Genomic DNA, 7,501 nt, shown 5'->3' on the forward strand with positions numbered 1-7,501 from the left:
TCCCTACTGACAAACCTTAACACTGTGCCAGATGGCAAAGGAGAAATGTTTGCAGGGCCCAGCTCCATTAGCACAGGGCAGGTAATTAAGTATGGATTTGGATCTGAGAGGTAATAAGTTGATAACTGGCACAACTGGCTTTGAGAAACTGTTTAGCAGAATCTACTAAAACTAAACATATAGCTATCTTTGGACTCAACGTTTCTACTCCTAGGTATATATCTAAGAGAAATTAGCCCCTAAGCAGGGGACAATCCAAATGTTTATTAACTGGAGGATGAATAAATAAATTGTAGTTTATTCACACAATGGAATACTCTACTGCAATAACTAAGAATGATACAAAAACAACAGGAATGAATCTCACAGATACTATATTAAGTGAAAGAAGCCAGATGCAAAAGACATTTATGAAGTCCAGGAAAAGGTAAAACTAATTGATGGTGATTGAAGTCAGAATAGTGGTTTTCTCTTGGGGGAGAGGAAGATAACTGCTTGGGTGGGAAAGAAGTGCCAGAAATGTTATGTATCTTGATGTGGATGGTGGTTTTATGAATATGTACCAACGTGAAAGTTCAATAAGCTGTGCATTAGTGATTAGCACACTTTACACATTTCACGGTATGTGTATTACACAGTCATCCCTCGGTATCCACAGGGGATTGGTTCCAGGACCCGATGCAGACACCAAAATCCACGGATGCTCAAGCCCCATGGTCGGTCCTCCAGTATCTGCTGGTTCTGCATCCACAGATTCAACCAACTTCAGAGCATGTGTTCAGTTTGCGATTTGCAGTTGGTTGAATTGGTTGGGTCTGTGGATGTGGAATTCGTGGATACCGAGGGCCGCCTGCCTGCATATTTATTGAAAAAAATCCATGTAAAAGTGGACCAGTGCAATTCAAACCCATGCCTTTCAAGGGTAAGCTGTACTTTAAAAATTCATAATACCTCCACTTAGATTAATATGTTGAATAAAGTGGAGAAAAATGTAGACAGAGTAGATGGAGAAAAATGGCACCAGATAAGTGGAATCTACCAAAAAAACAAAACTATAAAAACAAAGTGAACATTCTAGAACTTAAAAAGTATAATAACTGAAATCAAGAACTCATTGGATAAGTTTAATAGCAGATTGAACAATGTTGAGCACAAAATTAATGAACTTGAAGACGAGTCAAAAGAACATGTTGAAACTAAAGCACAGAGGGAGAAAAAAGATGGAGAGAAAAAGAGATAACAACATCAAAAAGATATGTGGGGCATATTCAAATGTCTAAAGTTCATATCACCCGAGTCGCAGAAAGAGAGGAGAGAGAGAAAATGGAACAGAAGCAATACGGGTTTTCCCCACTATCTGAAAGTAGAACGTTCCTATGAAACCTTTCATAAGCTGAAATAGTATAAAATGAAATAGCAATTACCTTTGTGCTAATAGATGCACAAAATAAATTGAGATAAGGCACACATGCTCACAGACACCGTTCAAAGCTATGGTGCCTTGATGCTGAGACGCTGAATGTAGTTCCTGGGAAGGAGCTTGGCGATGCTACTTTTGCTGCCTCTGTAACAGCTCCCTGCAAAACAAATGCTGAACGTTATTTTTGATTTTTGCCTTTTTCCTTAAAAGTGAAAAGCCTCTATGGATTTCTTTCTATTAGTGAAAACATGTACTAATGCAGGTCTTTTATAAAAGCAAGGTGACATAAAGCGAGCTTTCAAAAAGTGGGAAATGACTGTATTCAGAGAGACAATGGCAGAGAATTTTCCAAAACTGGTGAAAGACATAAATCCATAGATTCAAGGAGTTGGATGAATTCCAAAAAGGATAAACACAAAGAAAACTACACGCAGGCTCATCATAGTTAGATTGCTGACAGCAGGGTAAAAAATAAAATTTTAAGTGTCGGAAATCCTTCTTCATTGAAAAAAACCCTTTGATGAAAAAACCCATTTCCTAGCAGCTGATAAGAAGCTGACCTTGAGTGAGAGCCATTCCCTGCCACATGAACAATGTGGCCAGCCCCCAACATCATTCTGCAGCTCAGAGCCTGGGACCAGCATCCTCAGCACCACTTCTGAATAATGCCCAGCCCCAGCTTGCAAAATGATTGGAAAATGATCATCATTTGTAACCATGTGTTTTCATGTCTTAGTATTTGAAATATTATAATACCAAGTCACAAAAAGGGAAATTGCCTGGATTTTGAAACTGAAAATGCAAGGTTGGCTCATTTCAATTTAGCCCAGTTTTCTGAAATCCAATAGCATCACCCCGTCAACAAACAAGACAGAAGAATTTTAGATCTCTGATGGTTAGGATTTTAAAACATTATTTTTACATTAAAACAAATATGGATATGGTAGTATTCCAAGACACACACAAATCTTTGAGATAAATATTAGTGAAGTTTAGAGAACTCAGAGGCCATTTAGAATTAAGACCTTAGATGTCCACACAAATTTTAGGATGGCACATGGCAGAAAGAGAGCTAGCTAACTCTTTGGCCTCTTCTTATAAGGGTGCTAATCCCATTCATGAGGGCATCACCCTCATAACCTAATTACCTCCTAAAAGCCTCACCTTCAAATACCATCCCATTAGGATTAGGGTTTCAACATATGAATTCTGAGGGGACACAAACATTCAGCCCATAACACTATGCAACTATAATAATCAAGTCAGAGGAGTCCTGGCATAGGGATAGACAAATAGATCAGTGGAATAGACTAGAGAGTCCTGAAAGAAACTCACACTTAACAACCAATTGACATTTGACAAAGGTGCCAAAGCAATCCAATGGAGTAAAGGAAAGTTTTTCAACAAATGGTGCTCGCACAGTCAGAAATCCATATGGAATAAAAAAAGAACCTTGACCTCTATCTCATATCCTCCACAAAAATTAATTTGGAACAGTGGTACAACCATACTGTGGGATATGCAGCAATTAAAAAGGAACAAAATATTGATACATGCAACAACTGTAGGGAATTATGCTGAGTGACAAAAAGCCAGTCCCCAAAGGCTACATGTTGTATGATATGATTTAGATATCATTTAAAAAAATTTTTATCTTACATTAGGGTATAGTTGATTAACAATGTTGTGTTAGTTTCAGGTGTACAGCAAAGTGATTCCGGTATACATATATATGTATCCATTCTTTTTAAAATCCTTTTTCCATTTACGTTATTACAGAATATTGAGCAGAATTCCCTGTGCTATACTAGATATTTTTTAAATGACAAAATTTTAGAAATGGAGGGCATAATACTGGTTGCCAGAAGTTAGGGACTGGTGGGGAGAGATATGTAGAAGGGAGGTGGTTGTGGCTATAAAGGGCAGCACAGAGGATCCTTGTGTTCAGGATGTTGACTATGGTGGTGAATACATGAACCTAAATATGATAGCATTTTATAGAACCTAATACACACACACAAATGAGTACAACTAAAACTAGGGAAACCTGAGTAAGATGGGTGGATTGTATTGATGTCAATATCCTGGTTGCAATATTATACTATAGTTTTACAAAATGTTACCATTGGGGGAAACTCAGAAGAGTGTACAAAGATTTTCTCAAGGTTATTTTTACAACTGTGTGAGTCTATAATTATCTCAATAAAAATTTCAATGAAAAAGTGAATTTGAGATGGATCATAAGTCTAAATGTGAATTTTAAATAACTTCTTTTATTATAATTTAAAAATAATTTCTAGTATTATAACTTTAAGATAAAGGGTATGTCTTCATGGGAGTAGGCAAAGATTCCTTAGGAAAAGATCTCTTCAGACAAAGAAAACAATAAACAGAATAAAAAATTGGTAAATTAAATCTCATCAAAAATGTAAAATTTCTGGTCATTAAAGCCATCCTGGTAACATCAAGCTGGCAGCTAGGGGCAGAGTGTGGAAGATTCTACATCTGATACTTCACCACTTAGGACCCCGAGTAACACTAACCACGTCCACCCCGACTGAGGAAAACTAATCCAATGGCTCCATCTGTAGGCAAGGGAGGGAGCGGTCATCTTGATCCTTGACTGGGAAGCTACCTCCCAGCAATGATCCTACACTCCAAACATGATACTTTAACAACAATACCAATAATGGCTTTACTGTCCAGAAACTTTAAAAGGCATTATCTCTCTCCACAACATCCCTGAATGGTAGGTATTATACTCCTTTTAAAGACGAGGAAACCGAGGCTGAGGAAGTTGAAGTAACTTGCCTAAGCTCACACGGGCAGTAGGTGGTAGGTCCAGGATCCACCCAAGCCTATTAGACTCCAAAGTTCCCAGTTCTATGACTCCTGGCTGCCTTCCTCAGAGCAAGTTACAGTAGGGACATGCTGGTACTTATGGAAAAAGAAAACATAATATCCGTAAGCAGAGATATTTGTCAGCCTAGACAAAGATGTATTGTATGTATACATTCTTATCTAACATGGAAGACTGGAAGTTATCTGGGGAAATAATTTGCTCTGGTTTGTGATTTGCTGTTAAAGCGAGTAGGTTCATTCTTCTTTTACACAGTCACATCACGGCTCTGAAGAGTTTTAATAGAGAAAATGCTCCTGGTGTTCAATTTGGATCACAGAAGGGTTTCCCTTGAGGAAACCACCACCTTGTGGCAATGAACATAACTCGCAGGAGGAAGAAGGGTTTTTGTCTGTTTGTTTGTTTCTAGTCTTTCAAACTCCAAAACACAGTGGTAACACTTAAGTTGGAAGTTTTTGCAGTAAACAAAGCAAAACAAACAAACAAAAAAGTACCTTCCTTAGGATGGGCTTAATTAAAACAGGTGTCTTTGAAAAAGGTATCTGACTTCTGGGCAAAGCAATCAAATCACTGACCCATGTCATAAAATAGGTAACAGATGGAAATTTCATTAAATCAAGATGTTAAAAGTTGGAGTGATCCATTTGGGGGAAAATTGAGGAGGTTCCATATTGTTTAAACTGTATACTTCTTTTAAAGTTTTTTATTTTTGGCTGTGTTGGGTCTTCATTGCTGCGCGTGGGCTTTTCTCTAGCTGCGGCGAGCAGGAGCTACTCTTCGTTGTGGTGTGCGGGCTTATTGCGGTGTCTTCTCTTGCTGCAGAGCACAGGCTCTAGGCACACAGCCTTCAGTAGTTGTGGCACGCGGGCTCAGTAGTTGTGGCGCACGGGCTTAGTTGCTCTGCGGCATGTGGGATCTTCCCGGACCAGGACTCGAACCCGTACCCCCTGCATTGGCAGGTGGATTCTTAACCACTGTGCCACCAGGGAAGTCCTGTAAACTGTACACTTTTGAAAGTAAAAAGCGTTGCTATTAATAATTACACGGGACAGTAAGTGTAAGGTCAGGGTGTAAAGACATGTTGTTCCCCATATTTTTTTCTGTGGTTTAGCCTGGCAAAGTTGTGACTGCATTTTATAGCAGAGACCACGTGATGAGAAATCTAACCTTTTTAAAGTGAATAAAAAGTCTATCTCTCAGCGTGCTGGCAGGAGGAGTTTAGTACCTGATTTGAATTTTATTTTGGGAACTAAGATCTAAAGGAGATTTCAAACGATTCAAGAGCTTGAATAACCACTACCATGTGGCAAAAAGCATCACTTGCACCTAGCAGACCCAGTCGGTAACGCTGTGTCTTACAGATACCATTGTATGGATGTAACACAGACTACTCACTCACCTACTGAAGGACATCTTGGTTGTTTCCAATTTTTGGTGATTATGAATAAAGCTGCTATAAATATTTATGTGCAGGTTTTTGTGTACACATAAGTTTTCAAGTCAGTTGGGTAAATATATAGGAGCACAATTGCTAGATCATACGGTAAGACTATGCTTAGCTTTGTAAGAAGCTGCCAAACTGTCTTCCAAAGTGGCTGTACAATTTTGCATTCCCACCAACAATAAATGAGAGTGCCTGTTGCTCTGTATCTCCACCAGCATTTAACATAGAGCTTTTTTAAAATTTTAGACATTCTAATAGGTATGCAGAAGTCTCTCATTATTGTTTTAATTTGTAATTCCCTAATGACAAAAGAGGTTGAGAATATTTTTCATTTGTTTACTTTTCATCTGTATATCTTCTTTGGTGAGGTATCTGTTCAGATCTTTTGCCCATTTTAAAAATTGGGTTGTTTTCTTTTTTAAAAAATAAATTTATTTGTTTAATTTATTTATTTTTGGCTGTGTTGGGTCTTCTTTGCTGCGCGCGGGCTTTCTGTAGTTGCGGTGAGCGGGGGCTACTCTTCCTTGCAGCGCGTGGGTTTCTCATTGCGGTGGCTTCTCTTGTTGCGGAGTGCAGGCTCTAGGCGTGCAGGCTCAGTAGTTGTGGCACATGGGCTTAGTTGCTCCGTGGCATGTGGGATCTTCCCGGACCAGGGTTCGAAGCTGTGTCCCCTGCATTGCTGGCGGATTCTTAACCACTGCGCCACCAGGGAAGCCTGGGTTGTTTTCGTATTATTGAGTTTTGTATATTTTGGATACAAGTCCTTTATCAGATGTGTGTTTTGCAAATATTTTCTCCCTTGTCTTTCCGTTCTCTTAACAGTCTTTTGAAGAGCACAAGTTCTTAATTTTAATAAAGTCCAACTTAAAAATTTTTTCTTTCATGGATCATTCTTTTGATGTTGTGTCTTAAAAAGTCATTGCCAAACCCAAGTTCACCTAGATTTTCTCCTATGTTTTCTTCTCAAGTTTTATGGTTTTCCATTTTATATTTATGTCTATGATCCATTTTGAGTCAATTTTTGTGAAAAGTGTAAGGTCTATGTCCAGATTTTTTTTTGCAAATGGATGTCCAATTATTCCAGCACCATTTTTTGAAAAGACTATTCTTTCTACAATCACTTTCCTTTGCCCCTTTGTCAAAGATCAGTTGACTACATTTGTACAGGTCTTTTTCTGCACTTTTTATTCTGCTCCACTGATCTATGTATCTATTCTTTCACTAAAATGCTGTCTTGCTTATTGTAGCTTAATGGTAAGTCTTGAAGTCCGATAGTGTCAGTTCTCCAACTTTGTTATTCTTCACTGTTGTGTTGACTATTACTTGTCTCTTATCTTTTCATATAAAGTCTAGAATCAGTTTGTTGTTATCTACAAAATAGCTTGCTGGGATTTTGACTGAAACTGTGTTTAATCTATAGATCACATCTAAAAATATTGATTCTTCCTCTCCACAAACATGGAATATCTCTCCATTTATATAAATCTTTTAGATGTCTTTCATCAGCTATTATTGATTTCTAGTTTAATTCCATTGTGGTCTGAGGACATACTCTGTATGATTTCTATTCTTTTAAATTTGTTAGGGTATTTTTATGACCTGGCATGTGGCCTATCTTGGTGAATGTTCCATGTGAGCTTGAGAAGAATCTGTATTCTGCTGTTTAGAGGAAGTATTGTATAGATGTCAATTAGATCAGGTTGGCTGATGCTGTTTGCTCAGTTCAGCTACATCCTTGCTCATTATCTGCCTGCTGAATCTACTCATTCCTAAAGAT

Source organism: Balaenoptera ricei, chromosome 4 (genome assembly GCF_028023285.1).
Source record: "Balaenoptera ricei isolate mBalRic1 chromosome 4, mBalRic1.hap2, whole genome shotgun sequence".
NCBI lineage: Eukaryota > Metazoa > Chordata > Mammalia > Artiodactyla > Balaenopteridae > Balaenoptera > Balaenoptera ricei.